Here is a 27,427-nt window from a genome sequence, read left to right as displayed (position 1 = left end):
CATATTTCTTTGTCTCCACATTTTGGCTGCTTCCCTGTATTTGTTTCTATATATTAGGTAGTGCTGTTATGTCTCCTGGATTTGGTAGAGTGGCCTTATGTAGTAGGTGTCCTGCCTCTCCAATCACCTGAGCTTGAAACTCTAGGTGTGCTCCTGTATGGGGTATGTGCACAGTATTGTAGTTGAGCCTTAATTGCTTTTGACATCATAGGGAGGAATTGACTTCTAGGCCAATTGGCTGCAAGGGGCCTGTATTAGTTTGGAGGCCATCCATGCCCTCTGGAGACCCAAGTGGAGGCCCTGGTATCTGGGATTTATTTATCTTCTACAATTGATAAATTGGAGTGGAGCCAAGCCTCCTGCTGCTCCGTGGTGGCAGCCATTTCTGTTGGGATTTATGTATCTTCTATAATTGAAACTTTGTAACCTGGAACAGAGGCCAAGGCAGGCCAGGTCTTCAGAAACTTGGCTTCCTCCATTTCCGGGAGAACCCTCGCCTTCTGCTTTTTCCAGCTCCATGGCTGTTATCATTGAAACTTTGTAGCCTTGAGTAGAGGCTTAGGCCAGCAAGGGCAGGTGGAAAGGTTGGCTTCCTCCATTGCCAGGGAAACCCAAACCTCTCTCCTGCTCTCTGTGGTTGCAGCCATCTAGGTTGGGTTCATTTGCATACTCTCTCCTGATTGGCTGGTGGGCGTGGCTTGTGGATGTAACAGAGTTATGGTCGATTTGCATATTACCTTTTTTTATTAGATAGGATTTGTTTTCCTGAAGAAAGACTCAGCTGTGAGACTTTATTTCAATGCGGAAGGATGGATCCATCCCTTCTGATGCCTCTCAGTATGATAGACTGATCTTTGGAAGTTTCCTGACAAGGAGCAGGATGAGTCCATGCAGTTGGGTGACCCTGCCCAGTGACTAGCCCTGACTTTTGCTTACTTGGCATATTCAGAAATGCATAAAAAAAGTCAGATTTAAAATGTTAAAAATGGTTGATCTGGTTGTCAAAGGCAGACTCTGTGGCTTCTCAGGGTATGGACAAAAGTGATGTGACACCTGAAGCCTACAGGGCATGTGACCTTGCACCACACAGGTGTAGCAGGCAAGGCTAGCCCTCTTCCCTCTCCTGGTCGATGAAGTGAGCCTGCTGCTTGTGCATGTTCCAGTGCAGACTCTGTACCAGGCTCTGGGACCAGTCACTCACAGGGGCTCTCACGCAGATGGAGGGGAGCCGGTAGCACTAGGTAGTGCTGCTGATGCTGTCTCCATGGCAGATCTTCTGCTTCTTTCATTCCACATGGTGTCCCTTGCTTCCAGTGACATCATGATCTTGAACTTGACTCCTGAATTGACTAAATTGGCTGGAATGACAGTGAATGGGGACAGGTGGGCATGATCATGTTGGCCGGCATGTTGGGTTGGATCATGAAGACCCACGCTGCCACCTTGTACACTGCCTTTCGGGTTGGAGACGATTACAGCATCCCCCTGCGCTGTGGTGATGAGGTGTCCATCCAGGTAGATGTCCACGTTGGACAGGTAGGAGGCGGTGCCTCTGTCAATTAAGACCTTGTACCACAGGACCTGCTTCTCAGCCTCCATGTCCCAGTTGGAGGCCGGGACCCCATTCTCACTGACCCCGTTAGGCATGGCAGTCTTCTTCCCTCTGAGCTCCTTCACGACCTTGACCTTCAGCCAGCTCCAAAGAACAATAGCGGCATTCCCCTGTATCACCGGAGTAACTTGGGTCTGAAAGTTCTGGATGTTGAAGCAGGTCATGAAGCCCGGGGAGCCCAGGTGCAAAGCCAAGCTTGGGGGCACGCCTCCCTGGGTGTGGGCACTCAGCTGCAAGAGGAGGCAGGCACAGAGCAGGATTCCCCAACCCGCCAACCCGACATTCTCCACCCCGCCCCACCCCAGCAGATGATGAAATTGGTCTGGTCAGAAAGTTCATCATAGTCTTCTCTGCAGGTGCAGAACTTCTTTACCAGTGGAAACTATTGTCTCCCATGATGGCAGGGTTTTCTAGAACCTTCTCCACATAAAAGACGGAGCTGTTTTCCTCCATCAGGTACACATAGAGCACCCTGAAGGCTGCAGCATGCTGGCCTCCTGGGTCTTCTTGATGGTGAGGACACTCTTTAGGGACTTGATCCACGTCAGCGGCTGGCTGGCAGGTCCTGGAGGTGCACATGGTCTGGGGATTCTGCAGCACACAGGCCTTGGGTCCTAAGTGGTCGCAGGGCAGAGAGCGTGTCCTCCTGAACTCCTTGGTGCTAGCCAGGGCGGGTGAGGCAGACAGGCTGAGACCCAGTAGGATGGCCTAGAGTGGTGGCCTCATCCCCATGGCAGGTGGCATTGCCATAAGAGGACGTACTTCTGCACTCAAAGTGCAAAGTCAAACTCTGCACTTTGACTTTCTCTGGCTATGTATCCATGATGATAAAGGAGCTTCCCTCAGAACTCTGATCCCTTTCTGCCCTGGGGGCCTGCAGGGCCCTCCTTTCCCCCAGTTCCCAGCACCAGCAGGCAGCCTGTCTTAACTTCTTACTCCATCTTAATTAATAATCCCCAAAGTTATTTCATAAATTATACCTCACAATTTACAAAAGCCTTTTTATTTATGTATTTTTATTTATTTATTGTTGATCCTCACCCAAGTATATTTTTCCATTATTTTTTAGAGAGAGTGGGAAGGGAGTGGGAGAGAAAAGCATCTATGCACATTGATTGGTTGCCTATTACATGAACCCTAACCAAGGCGGGGAAACCTGCAACCAAAGTCTATGACTTTGACAGTTAAATCCATCCCCCTTCAGTCCCCAGCTATGCTCTATTTTCTGAGCCAAACTGGCTAGGGTACAATAGTCTTTAAATGTACTGTTCTCTATACCTATATTCTGTTTTCTCTGATAAACTTCATATTCCCATCAACAGTGCTGTTCTGCACTCAAAATATAGTATCTACACATATGTTTAATTGGATATTTCAAGTTTCCGACCTACAGTTTCATTAGATTTTAGTTCATAGCTTCATAAACTATATATATATATATATATATATATATATATATATATATATATATATTTCCCCCTATATCTCCCAGAAATACACTAGCAATATCTTCTGTGCTTAGTACTCTGCCTGTTTAATTGTTTATTTTTTAGGTTATATTTTTGCAACAAAGAAATTAATTAGTTGCTAAAACTAAATAGTATTAAAATGCTTTTAGTGAAATGTAACAAAATTCTCATCCACTCCTCCATACTTTAGATCTACTACGTAGGAAAATATTTTCAACTACTATTTTAAGGTATTTTTGAAAGTTATATACAGATTCCTAAATTATACCATCCACTATTATGTGTATTAGTTATAGACATCATCAATTGAGTCTCTCTACAAAAGTTGAGAATCAGTTTACACTACAGATCTCATCCACCTCTGCTCATCCTTCCATTTTATTAAATTAAATTATTCTATTTTGTATAGAAAAATATGTCCTTAAGAGTTCTTAATACTTAATTTTGATCCATAACAGTTTTTCTGTTATTTTCTATAATATTTATTGGGATGTTAAGGCATTGATATATCAGATTATCTATGATATTAGGTATTACATGAACATTTTTTTAAATGTTCCTTAATTGTTGAAAGTACTATTACAGATGTCCCTTCCCCCCCTCCCACAATTTTCCCGTTCCACCCTGCTCAGCCACTCCCCCTAGCACTCCACCCAGACTACTGCACCCTTTTCTGTGTCCATGGGTTATACTTATCCTAGATAATAAAAGGCCAATATGCAAATCGACCAAATGGTGGAATGACCAGTCACTATGAGGTACACTGACAACAGGGGGCAGATGCTCAATGCAGGAGCTGTCCCTTGGTTGCAATGCATTCCCACAGGGGGAGCATAGCTCAGTGAGAAGTAGGGAGTGGGCCTAAGCCGGCAGGCAGTCATCCTATAAGGGGTCTCAGACTGAGAGAGGGCCCAGGCCAGACTAAGGGACCCCATACTCCTCTGTGTACGAACCGGGCCTCTAATATGCATATGATTTCTTTGATTAATCTCTTCTCACCCCACTCTCTTCTCTTTACTCTAATATCCATCAGTCTGTTTTGTGTTTCCATGTCTCTGGATCTATTTTGTTGTCAGTTTATTTTGTTCATTAGATTCTACATATATGTGAGATCATGTGATACTTGTCTTTCTCAGACTGTCTTTTTCATTTAGGTTCTATCCAAATTCCGCTATAATTCTTCAAAGGGTAAGAATATTTTAACTTTGACTTTTGAAATCTCCCACTATATAATATAAACTTTGTAATAGCAATAAAAACAAAATAGCTTGTATTGCATTTATACTGGATGACTGACTATAAACTATAGAGTTGTGTTTGATTATGAGGCTATCCTATATAAGATCAGGACCACAAGCGTAATGACCTGATCAACTGCTTGACCAGTCGCCATGAGGTACATTGACTACCTTTCAGTCCTCCCCACTCACAGGCTCTGATAGCAGCATGGTGAATTGGCGAGGGTGGGGTGTGGGGGGGGGTGGGTTGGCAGTGGGTGGGGCTGGGGACTGTTGAACAATGGTGGGCTGTGGGCGTCAAGCAGTGGTGAGCATCCAGTGGTGAGCAATGGCAAGCACTGCAGGGCTGTGGCAGTGGAGAGAGTTTCAAAGCATTGCAGGGTGAGGAGCCTTGAGGAGCATCATGGGGCAGGGAGCACTGAGGAACATCATGGGACAGTAGAGGCAAGCATTGAGAAATAACAGGAAGCATCATGGGACGATGGAGGTAAGAGTCACAGAGCATCAGAGAGCATCATTGGGCAGTGACGAAGAGCATTGCAGGGCATAAAGGGGCATTGCAGGGTGTTGTGGGACATTGGACATGGCCCTGATTGCAGGCTAGGGCTAGGGACCCTATTCACAAATGATTTCGTGAACTGGGCCTCTAGTGAATTTATAATTGCAAATATAAATTTAGATTAAAAGTCACTTTCTATAGCATAGTTATAACTTTCAATGAGCAGTTGATATTTTCAATATTCTGTCTCTTTACATCCTCAAATAAGTCTAGTTTTCACCAACTTTGTTTTTATAGTTTATTGCATTTTATTAGTTGTTTGTTTTCCATTGTCCATGTCAATAAAATTATCTTAATTCTAAACAAGTATAATATAAGTTAATTTTTATAATTCTCAATATGATAAAGGAGGATTATGGTGAAAGAAGCAGGCAATTTTTAATCATCTCATTACTAACATAATTTACCTTTTCAAACCCAATGATCAGAAATATAATTAGTGTTTATTTTTCTCCCTCTCTCTTTCTTTCCTCTTTCTATTAAATTCTTATCTACATCTGCCCCTTCCCCAGCACCCATTTTTTCTAATTCTGTCTCTTTGTAAATGGTCAAGGTATATTAAATTAAGTCCTGTATATTGTAAACATTTTAGAAGTTTATTTGTTGTCTTTTGAACCATGACATTTACATTTTATTTCAAACAATTATTTGGAATTTATTATAAATTACTAATTTATTTATTTTGTCAATAAATTTAGTTAAAACTAGCAGAGTTGAAGTACCCTAGTGAAAGATAAGATTTTGCTAACAGCTTCATATCTAAAGTTGTCTTTCTTTTCTTTCACACAGCATGACTATAGCTTTCAAATGCATTTTGCTCCTGGCAATGGCAACTTTTTCCTGTCATTTCTGATTAAAAATCATGAATCGCTTGTGTATTTGGACATGTATACCATACTGAAATATTTAAAAGACAGTACCTATTTTTATTTTATTTGATCCCTTTTTATTTTCTGAGGAATCTTGTTGAACATTTCAGAGAATATGTAACTTAATAGCCAAATAAACTTTTAATTTATTTTATATATTTAAAAAATGCATTTGGGCTCTGGATTATACATTTAGTCTTTTGGTAATTAAATATGGACATGTTTTACTGTAAATGCCTTCACTCACTAATATAAATATATTAATTTGCACTTCAGAATAAATTTTGTCTTATAAAAGCTAGAGGCCTGGTGCACAAAATTTGTGCAGTAGGGGGTGTCCCTCAGCCAAACCTGCACTCTCTTGTAATCTTGGACCCCTCGGGAGATGTCCAACTACCAGCTTAGTTGGGCCTAAACTGGCGGTTGGACATCCATCTTGCCATCTGGGACTGCTAGCTCCTAACCAATCTGCTGGCCTGCCTGAATGTCCCCAACCACCCTCCTTCTTGCCTCATCGCCCTAAAACCCTCTACCTGACTGCCTGATCATCCCTAAACATTCACCTGTCTGCCTGGTAACCCCTAACTGCCTCTGCCTTGGTCCCTACCACTGCAGCTGCCTCTGGAAGGACGTCTGGAATGGTGTCTGGATGGTCCTTGGGCTGTCCAGTCTAATTAGCACATTATGATTTTATTATTATAGATTATCGCAATGTATCTAGTAACATACAGATGACTTTTCTTATTATTGTAAAAATTAAAAAATGGCAAATAGTGAAAAAGGAAAAGGGATATTCTATTATATATATTTAGTCTAATAATATAAGTATATTACTGATAGAAATCTCTCTCCATCTTTTACAGAAGAACAATGAAAATTTTTAAGCACTAAGTAAACATTAATGATATATCCTTTAATGAAATTTAAATACTTTTCTAAACAAAATACTTACAGCCTTTGTAATTAATCATGAATGAATACAAATGTCTATGAAAATGCCCACATGCAAGTAAATTTTAAGAAGAATATAAATCTGTACTGAGATTTTAAAAAAATATATTTTATTTAATTTTTTACAGAAAGGAAGGGAGAGAGATAGAGAGCTAGAAACATCAATGCGAGAGAAACATTGACCAGCTGCCTCTTGCACACCCCCTACTGGGGATGTGCCCTCAACCAGTGCACATGCCCTTGACCGGAATCGAACCTGGTACCTTTCAGTCCGCAGACCAACGCTCTACCACTGAGCCAAACTGGCTTTGGCTGTACTGAGATTTTTGAAATTTTTGTTCTGCTTATAATACAGTTTTATTTTACTATAGCCATTTTCTTTAGATCAGTACTCCATTCTCAAAACAATTAAGAGTTTCTCTTTGTTTACTCTCAGATACAGGAAAAGTATCAGCATTTATTGTTATCCTTTAAAGAAATTTATTTATAGGTCCACTCATAAAGACAATTTAGGAAGATCCTAAGCTCACCTCTTCCAATGGATACATCAAATCTATAGCTATATATGGAACACTTTTTTTCTGATAAGGAACTGAAAACTGACAAGGTGACCCCTTTACATCAGGAAAATGAGAGAGAATCCACATTGAACCAGGTAGGAAAGGCTGAAATACAATTTCATCATAAATCTTACCCCTTTTATGGTGACCCACAATCAGGTAAAAACTCAAAACCGAGAGCTTCTCTCTAAGGATTGAAGAGTTTATATCCCAAATTAAACAAACAAGTAGTAAGAACAACACCTGAGAGATATGCCTCCAAAACATCTGTCTTTGAGGACCAATAAGGCTTGCACCCACAAGACCCTTGAGGCTATGGTGAACCAAGGAACAAAGGAAAGCCTCCTAAAGGGCCTGCACAAAGATTTAACTCACCCCATCGCCTAGTGCGGTGATTGGCAAACTGAGGCTCGCGAGCCACATGCGGCTCTTTGGCCCCTGGAGTGTGGTTCTTCCACAAAATACCACAGCCTGGGTGAATCTATTTTGAAGAAGTGGCATTAGAAAAAGTTTAATTTTAAGTTTAAAAAATTTGGCTCTGAAAAGAAATTTCAATCTTGTACTGTTGATATTTGGCTCCGTTGACTAATGAGTTTGCCAACCACTGGCCTAGTGCAACAGCAGTCCTTTGTAAAAAACATGCAGCCATGTGAAAAAGACTAATTTCCTAGTTCTAAAAGTATTTGCATACTTTAGAAGCTGCTGATTGTCTCCCTTCCAATCATCTTGTATCTAGGTGCTGACTGATACTCCCCTTTGGGATATTGACTGGTTTTGGTACACCCTCAGCTACAGGAAGCTATAAAAAAATAATATAGGCTGCTTGGAAAATCACCAGGGTTTGAAAGACATCTAAGGATTAGAGCAGGGTTTAATGATAAACTTCATCTCCTACATAGAACCAATCCTTCAAGGAAAGATTGCTGCTTCATCTAATCCATGGAGTACAACACAAATTTAAGCAAATTAAAAAAACAAAGAAATATATTCCAAATGAATGAACAAAATAAAACATTAGTAAAAAAATCTTGATGAAACAAATACAAGCAATTTACTTGATAAAGAGTTTAAAGTAATTTTCTTAGAGTTCCCACTGCAATAGAATGAACACAGAAAGACCATCAATCAAGATATAGGAAATATATCTATCTATCTATATCTATATCTATATCTATATCTATATCTATATCTATCATATATCTATATCTATGAAAAAAATAAGTTCCAAACAAAAGTGACAGAGATACAAAATACAATAACTAAACTGAAAAACATGTAAAAAAGTGTCCAACAATAAATGAAGCAAATGAAAAGAAAAGAAAAATAGTGAAACTCAAGACAGGACAGAGGAACCCATCCAATCAGAGAAGCAAAAAAACGTAAAGGTATCTTAAGAGACTTAGCAGACAACATCACGTGGATAAATTTGTATTATAGAGATTTCAGAATGATAAAATGGAGACAAAAGGGCAGAATACATATTTGAATACATAATGGTTAAAAACTTTCTTAATGTGGGGAAAGAAACAGACATCCACACACGGGAAGCAGAAAGATTTTAAAAAGAGTAATCAAAGCATCCTATACCAAGACACATTGTAATTAAGATGTCAAAAGTTAAAGAAAATAAGAGAATGTTAAGTGCAGGAAAAGAAAATCAACTTATTACATACAAGGGAATATCAGCAGATTTTGAAGGCCAGAAGAGGCACAATATAGTCAAAGTGCTGGAGAAATAATCTGCCTACCAAGAATACTCTACTCAGCAAAATTATCCAGCATTAAAGAAAAGGTAAATTACTGTATAGACAGGCAAAAACTAAAGAAGTTTATCACTACTACACTGCTCTTACAAAAAATGTTAAATATAGTTATAAGTTAAAACAAAAATGTGCTAATTAGTGACAAGAACAACCAGAGTATAAATTTTAATGAGAAAGAGAAATACATATTATAGGTACTATATTAATCACTCATAATGTTAATATAAAGGTTAAAAGACAAAGGTTGAAATAATAATTGAATCTAAATAACTACTTAAAGGATACAAATGATAAAAAGATTTAAAATGTGACATCAAACATACAAAATGTTGAGGAAAAATAAATATGTAGATATTTCAAGTGTGTTTAAACTCAAATTGTTATCAAATTGAAAGTCTTATAAATATAAGTTGTTATATGAAAGTCATATTGTCCACAAAGCAAAAGCTTCTGGTAGATACACAAAAGATAATCAGAATATAATCAAGACATTACTAAACAATGTCATCAAACCACACACACACACACACACACACACACGAGAGAGAGAAAAAGAGTAGGAAAAGAAACTAAGGAACTGTAAATCAAGATACAAAAATTTAAAAATTGGCAATAAGTATATACTTATCAATAATTATTTTAAATATAAGTGGCTAAGTTCTCAAATCAAAATAGAGCAGCTAAATGGATGAAACAAAACAAAACATTAGTACAACAGAAAATACACACAAAACAAAGCAAATAAAAACACTACCAATCCACCGTTTTATGTTGTCTACAGCAGACTCACTTCAGATGTAGCACAGAGCAGACTGAAAGGGAAGGAATGGAAGATGATATTCCAGACAAATGGAAACCAAAAGAAAGCTGGTATATTTCAGAAAAAAAGTATACTTAAAAAAAAAAAAACTTTAAGAAACAAACAAGCTCATTACATAATGATAAAGGGTCAATCCAACATGAGAATATAATGTTAGTAAACCTGTATGCACCCAACATAGATACATCTAAATATATACAGCAAATATTAATGTTCCTAAAGGGGAAAATAGACAGCTATTCAATAAGAGAAGGGGACTTTATTTTTCACTTACACCAGTAGATAGATTATCCAGATTGAAAAACAGTACATAAACATTAGATCTGAATGACACTTTAGATCAGATGCACTTAACAGATATACACAGAAGATTATGGTTTACCCAAGACAACAGAATACACATTCTTCTCAAATTCTCATGGAACAATCTCCAGAACAGATCCTATGTGAGGCCACAAAACCAGTCTTAACAAATTTAAGAAGCGTTGTTTGCAACCACAATGGTACAAAACTAGTAATCAATTACAAAAGGAAAACTGGAAAATCCACAAATATGTGGAGATTAAACAAATGCCACAGAACAGCCAATGGGCCAATAAAACACTTAAAAAATAAACAATGTATTTATCTCACTAAGCCTTGAAATAAATGAAAATGGAAATACAGTATATCAAAAATTATGGAATGCAGTAAAACCAGTTCTAACAGAAAATAATTATAGCAATAAAAGTTACTTTAAGAAACAAGAAAAAGAATCTCAAGAAATTTAACTTTACACTTCAAGAAAATAGGAACAACCAAAGGTATGAGTTAATTGAAGGAAAAAAAAGAAATAAAGATTAGAGCAGAATTAAATGACATAGAGACTAAAAAGACAGAAAATATAATAAAATAAAGAACTGGATTTTGGAAAATATAAATAAAACTGGTGAATCTTTAGCTGGACTCACCAAATTAGATGTAAAAGAGAAAGTTGAAATTGATACCACAGAAACACAAACAATCCTAAGAGATGACTATCAATAATTACATGCCGATAAATTAGACACGATAGAAGAGAAGGATAAATTCCTAGACATACAGCCTTCCAACACTGAATTCTGAATAAAGAGAAAACCTGAATAGACTGCATGCTAGTAAGAAGACTGAATCAATAATTAAAAACCTCTCAACAAACAAAAACCCAGAAACAGATGGCTTCACTGGTAAATTATATAAAACATTCTAAGAAGAATTAATACTAATCTTGCTTGAAGTCTTCCAAAAATTAGAAGAGAAGGAAATACTAGTACTTCCAAACTCATTTTATGAGGCCAGTATTATTCTGTTATCAAAGCCAGAAAAGAATACCACAAACAAATTAAATTATAGGCCAATAACCCTAATAAACACAGATGCAAAAATCATCAACAGTTTTCATCATCAGCAAATTTAACAAGACATTAAAAAGGGTCACAGCATGATCAAGTGGGATTTATTCCAGAAATGCAAAAATGGTTAAATAGCCACAAATGCATGTGATGTAACAAATTAACAAAAAATTATAAAAATCATTATGATCATGTCAATTGATGCAGAAAAATAATTTAACAAAACCAAACATGAATTTATGATAAAAACTGTCAACCTAATTGGTGTAGAGGAGTTACTCTCAACATAATAAAGACCATATATAAAAAGCCCACAGATAGCAACATACTTAATGTTGAAAATCTGAACTTTTTTCTCTAAGATCAGGCTACTCTCACTACTTTATTCAACATAGTATTTGAATATTTTGCCAAAGCAATAAGGCAAAAAAGGAAAGGAAAAAAAAAAAACAGTAAAATTAAAAAGTAAAACTCTCACTATTTCCAGATGGCATGAAATTGCATATAGAAAACCCTAACTATTCCACAAAAAAATCCTTAGAACTTGTAAATAAATTTAATAAAGTGGCAGGATACAAAATCAATATACAGAAATCCATCAAGTTTTAATATACACTAATGATGAAAACTGGAAAGTTGAAATTAACATTTACAATTGCATGGAATAAAATACCTAGAATATATATTTAACCAAGAAAATGAAAGACCTGTACACTGACACATTGATAAAAAAAATATTGAAGAAGACACACAAAAATGGAAAGATATTCTACGAGCATGGATTAGAATAATTTTTGTTGTTAAAGTGCCCATACTACTTAATATGATCTATAGATGCAGTGCAATCTCTATCAAAATTCCAATGGCTTTAAAAAAAATAGAACAATGTATCTAAAGTCTGTATGTAACCATATACACACAAATATAAAACCAAGTGACCAAAGCAATCTTGAGAAAGAATTACAAGTTAAAGGCATCTCATTCTGTTTTTTTTTTTTTTTTTTTTTTTTATCAAACTCGGCATAAAAACACAAAGATTGTGGGAACAGAATAGAGTGGCTCAAAATAAACTACTCATGCCAAAACCAGTTTGGCTCAGGGGATAGAGCATCAGTCTGTGGACTGAAGGTCCCAGGTTCGATTTCGGTCAAGGACATGTACCTTGGTTGCAGGCACATACCCAGTGGGGGGTGTGCAGGAGGCAGCTGATTGATGTTTCTTTCTCATCGATGTTTCTAGCTCTCTATCCCTCTCCCTTCCACTTTGTAAAAGACCAATTAAAAAAAATAAATAAACCACTCATATGTGGTGAATTAATTTATGACAAAGGAACCAAAAGTATACAACGGGGGAAAGACAGTCTCTTCAGTAAATGGTTCTAGGAAAACTGGACAGTCACATGGAAAAGAATAAAACTGTATCACTAGCTTAGACATGATAAAAACATTAACTCAAAATATATTAAAGGCTTTAATGTAAGACCTGAAACCATAAAACTCCAAGAAGAAAACATAAGTGGAAAGTTCCTTGATATCAGTGTTGGCAATTAATTTTTTTCATCTGTCACCAGAAGCAAAGACAACAAAATAAAACATAAGCAAGTGGGACTACATCAGACTATAAAGCTTTTTCACAGAAAAGAAACCGTCTACTAAATGAGAGAAGTATCTGAAAAGGCGTTAATATCCAAAATATATAAAGAATTCACACAACTCAATAGCAAAAAATAAATAATTAAATAAATAAATAAATAAATAAATAAATAAATAAATAGAAATAAAAAAATCCAATTAAAAAATGGGCAGTGGATCTGAAGAGACATTTTTTTCCCCAGAGTAGACATAGAGGTGGCTAACAGGTTCATGAAAAGATGTTCAGCATTCCTAATCAAAAGGTAAATGTGAATTAATGCCACAGTGAGATGTGTCACACCTGTCAGAGGGACTATTATAAAAAAGACAACAAAGAGCAAGTGCTAATGAGGCTCTGGAGAAAGGGAATCCTTAAGGTGAGAATGTAAATTGGTGCCCCAACTACTGAAAATAGTATGGGTATTCCTCAAAAATTTAAAAATAGAGCTATGATATGGTCTAGCAATTCTACTTCTGGGTTTTATCTGGGAAAAGCACACACATACACTTACTTATAAAGATACGTACATCCTTTTTTTGTTGTTGCAGCTTTACTACAAAAGCCAAGACATGAAAGCAAACTATATGTCCATTGGTGGATGAATTTATATATATATATATATATATATATATATATATATATATATATATATATATATATATATATGCAATAGTATATTATTCTGCCATAAAAAGAAATGAAATCTTGCCAGTAGCAAAAATGTGGATTGACCTTGAGAGCATTATGATGAGTGAAATAAGCCAGAAAGAAAAAGACAAATAACTTGTATCTCTCTATTAATATATGTAATCTAAAAAACAAAACTAACAGACAAGCTCACAGAAGATACAAAGAATAAACTGGTGGGTTCCAGAGGCTGGGGGAGGGGAGGTGGGCAAAGTAGGTAAAATATGTCAAAAGGTACCAACTTCTAGTCATGGAAATAAATAGGTTATGGAAATGTAAAAGAGAGAGAGAGAGAGAGAGAGAGAGAGAGAGAGAGAGAGAGAGAGAGAGAGAGAGAGAGAGAGAGAGAGAAGAAAATAAAGGAAAAAGGAAAAGCATAACAACTATACATAATACTGTATTGCATATTGGAAAGTTGCTAGGGGAGAAGACCTTAAATGATCACATTGTAAGAAAAAAAATGTGGCGCTCGCAGGCTTGGCTCAGTGGATAGAGCGATGGTCAGAAGACTGTAGGGTCCCAGGTTCCATTCTGGTCGAGGGCACTTACCTCAGCTGCAGGATCCTCCCTGGCCTTTGCCCTGGTCCCGTAGCATGGGGAGGCAAACAATATATGTGTTTCTGTCATGTAGATATTCCTCTCTGACTTTCCCTCTCTCTCCCTCTCTCTCCAAAGGTCAATGGAAAAATATCCTCAGGTGAGGATTAAAAAAAAAAAAAGGCAAAAAACAAACAAACAAAAAACATGATAACTATGTGTAGTGACAGATATTAACTAGACATTGCAGTGATCATTTCACAATATAAATATCAAATCATTGTGTTGTACACTTAAAACTAAAATGATTTTATATGTCAAGTGCACCTCAATATAAATAAATTGAGAGAAAATGTATGTGGTAAGCTTCTTGGGGTGGCCTTTATTATCAACTTAGAGTTCTCTAAAAATATGATAATCTAGAATTAAATATATATATATTTAAAATTTTTACATCTTTCTAGGTGCTTTTTGGAATATTTAATGAATGACAAAATTAAGATTACTTGATTTAAGAAATTTTTTATCACTGATTTAATATATCACCTTCAGATTTTGTCATCAGTTACATAAAACAATATGTAATAAAAGCATGAGCCTTCATAGTTTTCAAAACTTTAGTGACTTCTTTAAAGAAAAAAGTCTAGCCCAGCATTGAAGTTGGAGGATGCGAGTTAGGTGAGGACACATTTGATGGAGAAGCTTCTCTTAGAGCAGACAGCACTCTTTCCGCTTCCCATTGTGGAGATTTGATATGTGTGTCAAACCCACTCACTTTCAGTCCCACCTATGGCACTTACTTGATAGATCTGATAGTCAAATTGAGATATTCAGTCAAAATGATTAAAAAAAAAAAAAAAAACTAGTTTCAATGCAAAATGGTTTTAGTATTTATAAGACAGAATTTTATAAAGATGAATTTTTGAAATAATATTTTATAACTACACAGAATAATGATATTTTAAATGACAATGTTTATTACACATGGTCATTTGCTGTTAAAAGAAAAATATAGTGTAATTGATTTTTGCCTTTTGGAAAATAAATATTCTTTAAAGTATTTACATTTTCAAATAATTTGCAGCTAAAGGACTGAAAGTACTTTAGAAGCTTGGATCTTACCTACCCTGCTGGGGAAAATATGAAGGAATCTAAAGTAAAATAACATTTGTGATACTTTAAGAAAGGATGCTAAATTCACCTGAGGAACCATTTCAATGATTAATTCTTTACTGGGATCTTAGAAAATGGAATCTGTATGAAATAAGAAAAGTGTCTCTTATTCTAAAAAAATCTCTTTGCTGTTTTCTTCACAAAAATATTATTTTATTTCATCAAATCCAAGATATCCAATCAAAATACATTCTGATTTCACATATATTAAAGTGTGAATAAATGTGCATTTTAGAAATGATTAAATATAAGAAAAAAGGCACTAACACAAGACTGCATTTTTAGGGCAAACGAACAATAACATCAGTAACAGAAAAATAATGATTTACTTAATATTGCCAAATACCAAAATGTATGGAAAGCCACATGGCAGCAAGTATGTAGGTGTTCTTTTTATTATAAAATGAATGGTAGCTATCTCCTCATTCTGTTTATAAAAGTTTGTAACAGTTTTACACACAAAGAAAAACATATCTTCTGAATATTTTAAACAATTAAATGTTAAAGCACACATTTTAAAAAGGACACCTTTCAGGTTTCTTATTTTTGAAGAAAATATGATATCCTCAGCAAGTACCTTAGCCTAACTCTTTTGTTGATAGAGATATTTTATTATGATTGAAATATTCACCCTCCTCATACTTTTATAATTTATCATATATTAAGAAAGACAAATAATAGTGAGATCTGATATGAAAGATACATAGTTTATTCTTTTAGTTTCAATTAATATGAATACCAGGCAGGCAAGTTATTCCTGGTTGTGGAAAGACTAGATTTGAAGAGGAATTTCCTTTATTGTACTGTTATTTATTTATTTATTTATTTATTTATTTATTTATTTATTCATTCATTCATTTATTTATTTATTGTGGTAAAAATCAAAGTTGTAAGTCAATCATATTTAAATATTAAGGATAAATATAGGGAAGTAATTTAACCAGAATGTTTTTCAGCTTTCACGAACTATTACTATATCCACTGGTGATTCTTTTCCATTGATAGTATTAAAAGGTGTTAAGTAGGACCACCCAACCAGAGCAGAACACTTCTGATGGGTAACTTTGGTTTGGGCTCCCCAGGAGCCTAACTAAACTTTTCTACTTACTGTACTGTGGTCTGGACCCTTGTCTCTGTAGCCCTACTTTGTTCCTTCTCTTCTTCACAATGTGCAGAATTAGATCTCAGGTGGATGGCTCTCTTTGTCTCCTTCCCCTGCTTCCTGTCCCTGGAGGGAGTTCCCTCTGATAAATTTATTACGAATCTAATCTAATCCTGGTTTCTGCCTCTCAGAGGAGTTGAACTGAGGCAATATTTATTTAAAAAACAAAACAACAAAACCACATATTGCATGACTCCATTTGTAAGAAATATCCAGAATAGGCAAGTCTACAGAGAGAGACATATTAGTAGTTTCCCCTGACTTGGTGGAGGAAGGAATGGGGAATGACTGCTGAATGGGGAGGAGGTTTCCTTTTGGAATGAAATGTTCTAAAACTAGATAATGGTGATGCTTGGACAATACTGTGAATTTGCTAAATGTTACCAATAGAAAATTTTATATATATTTTATAATATAGAAATGTATTATATTAAAAAGGGGGACTCATTTCTTTATTGTTGCTTGTGGTGTGATATGTGAGATTCCATTATAGGGGTTTCTATAAGAGATTACGTGAGAAATAAAATTGAGAAAATATCAGTTTAAATGAGTGTTTAGTTTTAAACAAAACAAACAAAAACAAAAACAAAAAAACTTGAATGTTCCTATAGCTTCAATTTCTTATAAAAATTAATATATTGTTTGATAGTGAATTATAGTATATCAATTGTATCACAATTTTCATATTTCTACCAAATATATAATTATTCATTATACACAATAAATCATTTTTAATGTTATAATACCTATATTACAAACTGAGGGGTCAAAGTAATTATTTTGTTTATTAGTAATATAGTTTTATAAGATGCCACAAGATGTGATACAAAAGCATGAATGCCTATTTTCTGTAAAATGTTCAATCATTTCAAAGTAAATGATAGGCTATATTTCAGGTTCATTTTATATTTCACTGTGGAGTTTTCTAGAGGCTTCTCAAAAGATTTTATTACCAGCAACCAAGTACCAGATGGCTTAGAGGCTTATGTTGGACAGACTATTTCTGAACGTTTCTCAGGAGAAAATCTGGTCTAACTGCTGATTCTGTTAGTAAAAATATTTGTTAGTTAGTATTTATTGAGCACATCTATGATGCTAACCTGCACATATTAGGCACCAATTATCTTCTTTTTTACAATTGACAGTGCCTTCACTGTTCTGTTTTAAAGGCTCCCGTTTTCTGTAGGAATTCCATAAGGCAGTAAAGTATTTAAAAATACTTGGTTCATCTCCTTTGAGATGCTTTAGTTATAGGCAGTTGTGATTATGAGCATAAAGGTTAGCCTGAGTAGGGTAATTTTCTTGTTACAATATTGCTTTTAGGTGCTCATTAAGGCCAACATGCCATTTTTTTTCTTTATAGATGTTTCTAAATATCTGGTTTAGTTATGTCAACTGATTATTATCTAAAAATGAGCTTAGATGCAATTTCATATCCCAACTTAATTTATTTCTTGTGATATATGAAACTATCAGCTTTACACTAAGACAACTATTTTAGTCAGAATAATATAAGAATACTTGGTCTCATAAAGTAACTATTTCAAAAAATATTTGATTACATCATAATAACAGTTCACTTCTTTTATATCTGTGAATTATGAAAAAAACGGACACACTGTTTTCCATGATTTCCTGAAATCCCAAATTCACTTTTGAAAGTTCAGTAATGTTTAAACTCATACAAATAAAAAGATACAATGAGGGATATCAATGGAGGAAAGATTACAATATATGTTTGGAAGCTTAAACATGATGCAAAAATGCTGATAGATGAAAGGAAACATATGCTTTCCAATGCATATGTGAAGGAGGAATAAAATCTACCCTGCAGAATTTAAAAGATAATTTGTTCTCAGAGAGATTTGGGCCAACTGTGGTTGAGAATACAAAATGAAACTTGGAGTTGAGGTTTAATTGGAGATTGAGATATATGATAGTCATCTACTTGCCCTAATCCCATGGCTATATTTAAAGTATCTTGAAATATTTCAACAAAGACTCCACAAAAAAAAAAAAGTCAAACAAAAATCCATCCTCTAAAGAAACTGAAATTGAGCAATAATCTCTTCATGAAAGTAGAGAAAAATAACATGGAAAGTGTATTTCAGGAGAGGGAGAGGGAGAGATAGAGAAAGAAGGAGAGAGGGGCGGGAGGAAATGTAACTGACACCTTGTGTACATCAGTATGAATATTTACATACAGCATCTTTACTGAATTATAATTTATATGCCATGCAAATACACATCTAAGGTATATTATTTAATGTTTTTAGTATATTTTAGTCTCGTATAACCACCACCATGATCACTTATAAATATTTTCAACATAGTAAAAAAAATTATACCTATTAACAGTATTCCAAATTTCCCCAATTCTCCAGCCCTAGGACAGCATTAGGCTAATTTCTGTCCCTATAGATTTGATGTTGTCAACTTTTTTAAAATAGTGGAGTCATACAATATGTGTCTTTGCTGACAGGCTTATATTTCTTAGCATGTTTAAGAAATAAATATTACCTGGCTAGATATTCCAATACAACACTATGAGAGATCAAGAATCGACACCCTGTTCTGTCTCTTGTGGTAGGTAGAAAGCATTAATTTTATGATGTTACTTCTAAGATTTCTGTAGTTTCCATATATAGTGTTGAGGAAATTTCCCTTTATATTTATTTTAATGAGTGCTTTCATCATAAAGGGATATTTTATTGTGTAAAGTACTGGTGTTACACACTAAATTGAAAATTAGTCCTTCTTTTAAGTTTTGGAAGTTATTAACATAGCATTTGCTATATAAGGTTTATTCAGATTTTTATTTCTTCTTGAGTCAGTTTTATTAGTTTGTGGCTTTAAATGAATCTATCCATTTTATTATGTTATATCTAGCATTTTCTCATTTAACTATTCATGTTAATCTGTTATAATGTTTTAAATTTCTATAATATTTGTAATAGTGTCACCTCTTCCATTCATGATTCCAATAATTAGTACATTCTCTTATTTTTATTGATGAATCAAGCTAAATTTCTATCAAATTGTTTGATCTTTTAAAAACACAATGTTTGTTTTAGTTGATTTTTCTATTGCTTTTTAAAAATTGCTTATTTTAGGTTATTCCTTTTTGCTGTTTTTGTTAAACCTCACCCAAGGATATTTTTTCCATTTATTTCTAAAGAGAGTGGAAAAGAGGGGGAAAGACAAAGAGAAACATTCACATGAAAGAGAGAGATCAATTGGTTGTCTCCCACACACCCCCTAAACCAAAGGGGGGGGATCAAGTTTGCAAATGAGGTATGTGCCCTTGACAGGAATTAAACCCATGATCCTTCAGTCTGTAAGCCTAACCATTGAGCAAAACTGGCTAGGGCTAGTTATTTTTTTTTAACTCCTTTCTTATCTTTATTATGCCCTCCCTTCTATCTGCTTTACTTTTAATTTGTCCTTCTTTTACCAGTTCCTTAAGTCGAAGAGGAAGATGATAATTTGTGATATATCTAATTTTTGAAATATAAATATTTACAAGTATAAACATCTCTCTAATCACTTTAGCAATTTCTCATTTTTTGTACATATTATATTGATTTTCACTCATCTCAATTATTTCTAATTCCCCTGTTATTTCTTGTTTGGTATTTTAATTTTTACCTAATTATAAAGTTCTCAATTAAAAATGTACATATTTATCAATTTATATATACCAACTAGAGGCCCAGTGCACAAAATCCGTGCACTAGGGTGTGTGTCCCTCAGCCCACTCTGCACCCTCTTCAATCTGGGACCCCTCCAGCGATGTCCGACTGCTCATTTAAGCCTGAACCCAGTAGGATTGGGAGTAAACAGGCAGTCAGACATTGCTCTCACAATCCAAGGCTGCTGGCTCCCAACTGCTTACTTTCCTGCCTTCCTGATTGCTGCTAGCTGCTTCTGCTCCTAGCCTAATTATCTTCTAATCACTCCCCTACCAGCCTGGTTGATGCCTAACTGCTCCCCTGCCAGCCTGTCTGCCCCTAACTGCACTCCCCTGAAGGCCTGGTCCCCCCCAACTGCCCTCCCTTGCAGACCTGGCCAATCCCAATTGCCCTTCCCTGCTGGCCATCTTGTGGTGGCCATCTTTTGTCCACATGGGACAGCCATCTGTGTGTTGTAGTGATGGTCAATTTGCATATTGCTCTTTTATTAGATAGGAGAGGCCTGGTGCATGGGTGGGGGCCAGCTGTCCCGGGTCAGGATGGAGGTTTCCTGCCTGGGCGAGGGACATATGATGGTTTGCAGGTTGGCCACATCTCCTGGCGACCCAAGTGGAGGCCCTTGTATCTGGGATTTATTTATCTTCTGTAACTGAAACTTTGTAGCCTTAAGTGGAGACCAGGGCTGGCTGGGCTGTGCGAAAAGCTTGGCTTCCTCCATTGCCAGGGAAATGCAAGCTTCCTGCTTGCTCTGTGACCACAGCCATCTTGCTTGGGTTAATTTGCATACTTGCTCCTGATTGGCTGTTGGGCATGGCTTATGGTTGTAGCAGAGGTACAGTCAATTTGCATATAACTTTTTTATTATATAGGATCGTTATCTAGCTATCCATTTACTATACTATACTCTATAGATCTACATTGGATACCTACTATACTGAGACCTTTTGGAGAGAAAAATGCTATGTGTCTTTTTTAGAGAAAATATGAGCGGAGAAAATTGAGCTTTTATAGAAATCTATCAACCATTCAGAATATGTAATGAATTCCTACTGTTCACTTCCAGAACATGAAGACTTCAGGACCAGGGCTGTCAGTACATCATACTTACCTGTAAGGCACCAAGAGAGTTTGTGAAGTTACACAGATTTTTTTCCCCTCACTGAAACAATTATAATGGTTTTGAACAAATTTCTGAGATGCTTTCTTCAAATAAAATATGGTTTTGAAGGATGAGTGAGATCATTGATAAAGAGGTTTGCAGGCACCAAAATAAAACAAGCATTTTATAAATACTAATTATTATTTGTGCATTTATAATAAAGGGCTTAGCTATTGATACCTTCAAGACTCATGGGTGGTGCCTGAATATACTTTCAAAAGTCCAGAAAGTTTTATCTAAAAGACATTTTAGAGATCTTCAAGTACCAACTAAATAGTAATTGATAGTCACCACTAACAGAGAGAGATCATTGCAACACTTGATTAATTTTGCTAACTAGGAAGATCTATCCTTGATAGGAGAAGTTGTCAGGGCGGGGGGAAGGAAGTCAGAAGGAAACACTTTAAACATTTGTCATTTCAAAGTAATATTAGTGCTGACTACTAACATTTCTACTAGCACTATGAATGGAAGGGCCCATGGAGTGGCAGATAAGTACGGTTACAGGAAATGTGATTGCTTCGGGACTTTAAGTGCCATACACTGTTAGGAAAAGAAGGAAGATGAGGATGAGAAGGAAAAGTGAGAGGAGGAGTCATTTTCAGTTAGAGGCACGGACACTTGAAGAAACGAAGAACTCATAGAAGGATTTTGTATTGGTGGCACCCAATGCAATTTTTTTTTCTTTTAAAGGTCAAACTTGGCACTTTCCCATATTTAGTGAACTCTAAATTAGAACAATCAATTTGAAGCTAAAACTTTTTCTCCAGGCATCATCCGATGTTAGTTGTTGTGTAGGACAGGGTGCTCACTCATTCGCCAACAGTTGAAATCTTTGGCTTACAATGAACAAAAGATTAGGCACTGCTATTTCTACTTATTTCCTATTATGGGAATTAGTGGTAATGAAATAAGTATCATTTAACTTTAGAAAATGTTTCCCTTTTTTTCTATAGGAATAAAAGCCTTGCTTGCAAAAAATTTCAGTTTTAAATTTTGAGTTACTATGGCAATTTTATATCTTCCTACAGTTTTAAAATTAATTTTAGTTTAAAATTGACATGAAGTAATTTAAAGAAGGATTTTAAAGCCGATTACATTACAAAGAGTGTTTCAAATTTCACACCCTTTTAAGGTTCATGTAAAATGTATAAGGGGCAACTGGATATTTTTAGTATTCAAATGAATCAATTTCTTTTTATGTATATTCATTATATTTTTAACTTTATATATATTCAATAAAGTTTATTTAAGAATGTTAGTATCATGTGAACCTATAAGTACATACCATTTTTATTAAAACAAAACAATACATGTATATGACATAGTACTTTATCAAATTGTTTCACTATATTACCCTCTCTTTACAATAATCATCCTCTATATGCATTTTTCAATTTATATGTAAGGTAAGTGTTCCTATGAAAAAATATGCACGCATTAAAATTTCTGTTTGTCTGTAAACCTGCTTCAATTAGTAATCACATATTAGAAATATTAGGTAGCTCACTAGTCACATTTTAAATCTTATAGATTGTAGGGTAAAAGTAGGCTTACAACTGTATGTGAAACAGAGTTTATTTTTGTATTATTAATTATGTATTATTCTACATACAAACAACTATAAACCTACTTTTACCCTACATATACATAAACATTTTCAAAAATACTATTATAAATTAGTGCTTAAAAGTTTGTAACTCATTGCCCCAAATATTTCTGTGTGATTAAACTAATTATTATATGAAAATTTGCATGTAAATATATGTGAGGTATATCTGAGTGTTTAAAGTTTTAAAAATTGTTTCATCAGAGACAATCTGGCTAAGAAGTCACAAAGTAGGTATAGGGCAGGAAACCAAGATTTTCAACTCATAGTATAACATTTCCTTGTCTTTCCAATAGTGCCTATCAGAAATAACTCAGCCCTATAACTATCTTTTTAAAATATATATACATATATTTTAATTTTTTTTTTTACAGAGAGAAAAGGAAAGAGATAGAGAGCCAGAAACATCCATGAGAAACAATGATCAGCTGCTTCCTGCACACTCCCTATTGGGCATGTGCCTGCAACCAAGGTACATGCCCTTGACCAGAATCAAACCTGGGACCCTTGAGTCTGCAGGCCGACACTCTATCCACTGAGCCAAACCGGCCAAGGCTATAACTTTAGAGAACACTAACACAAGAGCCTAATAAATAAAATTAGAACTATTCTAGCTAAAATTAGAATAACCTATTATCCCACTTATTCTTTCCACATATCCACACACTCTAGTGGTATCCGGAGATATTTTTGGCTCCTGGAAGAGCTTTCAAAACATTTTATCGCACCTAGTTGACAACTCAAGAAGGGTGGGTTTTCAATTGATGTTGATCATAAATGTACTATATTTAAAATTGTAATACTTATAATTAGCACATATATGCAAGTGGATTCATAAATCAGAAATATTTTCAGAAGTACATAACATAAAGTAAGACATTGCTTTAAGAGAATAGAGGATTATTACTTACTTAATATAATAGAAGAATTAAAGGTAGGTAGCGACTGGTTTTGTTCAGTAGCCCAAGATTTGAGATGACTGCCTTACCTGTTTCTCATGGTCACAAAACTATCCTTGAAACTTCAAGTTTTTTTCACCATCATTTAGAAAGAAAGAAACTTCCTTTATCAGAAAGACCCCTTTCCCAAATGCCCTCTAGTAACCTTTCACTTACATCTATTAATAAATAAAGTTAACTGAGTAAATTTGAAATCTAATTGTCTTTATTAAATGACTCATGATTCAGGCAGCATCTCATCTAGCAAGAAGAGATACTCTGAAGAGTTATACAAGATGGAAGGTTTTTTCTAAAAAGAAGGGAGGACAAAGAAGTCATCAGCAAGAGAAAAGTAAAAGTTCATTGGAAGAAAGTGAGAGTTCAGATGACAATGGCTTCTGATTGGCTGAGCATGGCATTTCAATTGGCTGGGTTCAGTGCTAGGCATTCTGGGGTAGGAGTGCAAGGTACTGTTGGGGCTTGTAATTGACCCTTTCCTGTTTGGAGTAATTACTTCAAATGGTAAAGTGTGAGAGCCTTCTCTAGAGGTCTTCCTGTCACCAAATTTAGTTGAGACTTCCATTATTAAATTTTTTAAAAATTTATCTTTATTGTTGAGAGTAGTTCATATGTCCCTGTCTCCCCATTGACCTTTCTAGCCGATACCACCCCCCTCCAATGAAGGCCTTCACCACAAGACGTCTATTATTAATTTTGACACACCACATAACTCCTATATGCTTTATATGGCAACTGCTAACTGAAAATGGTACTTGACAACAGACATACTTAACTTTTCCAGTCCTGTAATGGAGATAAGAAAGGAATGAGAAAATTGAAATATGGGGTTTAACCATGATAACCATACAATACTGTCTTACACAGTAGTATTCAAAATTGAAGTAGAACATGTTAGATAATATATAGACTTTTTCACTTGAAAGTAATTTATTTTTTTCTTCTAGTCTTATAGTAGTAAGGATGTTATTGGTGATTTCATCCCTATATTAATTAAAAATTACTAAGATTTCTGAAAATAAACTTTAAAACCTTAGAATCTTAATTTTATAGGTTACTTATTTTTGTTTCTTAGTTTTTAGGAAATTCAGAATTTTATACGTGAAAAATAAATGATCCACACGTTTGTATTGAGATTATTTCCATAGTCTATCTACTTTTATGAAATATACATTGTTTACAAATTCTATAAAGACTGATTTTTCATACTCTAAAAGTTGCAAATCCAGAAATTATGTATGTATATAATAACTATATATATATAGTTATATATATATATATATATATATATATATATATTTATTTATTTTCCCCTTAGGTTGTTATGCAGTTTTCAAAACTAATACGAGATGGTATCTTATAGGCTATGTGTATTTGCAATATATATGCAAATCTGACTGTTGTGCTGAGGAAAATGATTAATCCAACAGACAACCCCAGTTGTCAGCCTAGTTTAATATCCTATATAATAAAAAGATAATATACAAATTGACCCTAATGGCAGAATTATTGAGAATGACTGGTCACTATAACACACACTGACCACTCCCGCCTCCTTGGCAGCACTGAGGATGTCTGACTGAGGCTTAGGCCGGGCCCAAGCCAGCAGGTGAACATCTCCCAAGGGGTCCTGGATTACAAGAGGGAGCAGGCTGGGGTGAGGGACCCTCCCCCCATCTGAGTGCATGAATTTTCATGCACCTGGTTTCTAGTTTTAAAATTACATTACCTCTTCAGCATAAGATGATCTGTAGTCACATTTTTTTTAGTACTTACTTTTCTAATCAATATGGATTAAATAATGTACCTAGGACATACACTTTGATATGGATCACACCAACTATTTCTGAAATTCAACAAATTTTAAATAGTAGTTCTGATAACATCTAATCATGATCAATTAATTTTTGGCAGACTGAAAAAATAAGTAATATTATGAGAATTTCTTAGGTCTTGAAAAGGTTTAAAGGAGACATGAAGCCAAGTTTACATTATCAGTCATGATTAGTGACATGGGTGGCATACCAAACAAATATATAGTAGTAAATCCAAGTGAAGCATTAAATCATTGAGAGCTACAGGGTTAGATGAGTTTTATTACTTTTGATGTTCTTAATGATTACGTAGAATAGACTACATGACACTGATCTACTATTAAGAAGTAAAAAATCAATTGTTATGATAGTGTGTGTGTGATTGGGGGGAGCAGTAAAACTGGTCTACATAAAATGTTAATAGCATATAATAGTAGAGTAGTGAATACCAGACCAGGATATAAAAGGCATCACTGAAAGATTTTTTAATTGGAAACTCAAACTTCTAGTTTAGATAATCAGAAATATTTTATGCAATATAATTATCATTCAAAATTTATTATCATTTTTGGCATAATTGCACAGTGGTAAGATTTGTTTATAGCTGAACAAATGCTTGTTTAGATTTAAAATACCTAACCTTAACACAAACAGATCAACTAGAAATTAATGACCAACTTTATCTTTGGTTCATCACAGAGTTTTTGGCCTAGTACATTTATGTCTTTGTAATTTTATATAAATTAACATTTTTAATATATTTTTATTGATTTCAGAGAAGAAGGGAGAGGTAAAGAGAGATAGAAATATCAATGATGTCAGAGAATCATTGATTATTTACTTCATGCATGTCCCCCATTGGGAACTGAGCCTGCAATCCGGGCATGTGCCCTGATCAAGAATCAAACTATGACTTACTGGTTCATAGGCTGATGCTCAACCACTATGCCACTCTGACCAGGCCAACTAAATTTATATTTAACAAAAGTTTAGTTGGCTGCAAGTTAATAGATTATAGTATTTAAGATAATTTGCCAAAAATTCTGGACTTGAATAAAAGGTACCTTCCTCCTTTTGTCTTAATATTTGTGGAGTATCCACTAGGGCAGTGGTCTGCAAACTGCGGCTCACGAGCCACATAAGGCTCTTTGGCCCCTTGAGTGTGGCTTGGTATTAGAATCACTTCTCCAAAATAGACTCACCAGGCTGAAACCAACTTCTGCGCATGGCCAACAAAGTTTCAAATGCACTATATGTGAGCACCAGCAGGTGGTATTTTGTGGAAGAGCCACACTAAAGGGGCCAAAGAGCCGTATGTGGCTCGAGAGCCATGGTTTGCTGACCGCTGCATTAGGGTATGCAGTGCTCCCTCCTTATTTGCAGTTTCTCTCTCCATGGTTTTAGTTACCCATGGTTAACCATGATCCAAAAATATTAGATGGGAATTCTAGAAATTAACAGTTCATAAGTTTTCAATTGTGTGCTGTGCTGAGTAGCATGATAAAATCCTGTGCCAACTGCCTCTGTCTTGCCGAGGCTTAAATCATCACTTGGTCCAGCATCTTAATGCTGTACACACTCCCCTCCCATTAGTCACTTAATAGCCACCTCCGTTATCAAACTGACTGTCCTGGCATCACTGCACTTGTGTTCAAGAACCCTCATTTTATCTCTTACCCTTTGAGACAGTATGGGGAGACCTGAGGAGTATCATGTTAAGTTAAATAATCAGTCAGAGAAAGACAAGTATCATATGGTCTCACTCATATGTGGAATCTAACTAACAAAATAAACT

At 35.2% G+C, this 27,427-nt stretch overlaps 1 pseudogene across 1 annotated transcript in view; it reads right to left on the bottom strand.

Annotated features, from left to right (window-relative positions):
- Nucleotides 1–1,105: 1,105 nt before the first annotated feature.
- The window catches only part of LOC311617398 (NAD kinase-like), a 148,718-nt pseudogene continuing 122,396 nt past the window's right edge, over nucleotides 1,106–27,427 (bottom strand). The window contains exon 2 of the transcript in view: nucleotides 1,106–2,177. The product of the transcript in view is annotated as an NAD kinase-like (transcript). The remainder of the gene's footprint in view (nucleotides 2,178–27,427) is intronic.

This window comes from Pipistrellus hanaki, assembly GCF_964339955.1.
Source record: "Pipistrellus hanaki genome assembly, chromosome: 2".
Lineage (NCBI taxonomy): Eukaryota > Metazoa > Chordata > Mammalia > Chiroptera > Vespertilionidae > Pipistrellus > Pipistrellus hanaki.
Note: the sequence above shows the minus strand (reverse complement) of the source record. Positions and strands in the feature narration are given on the sequence as shown.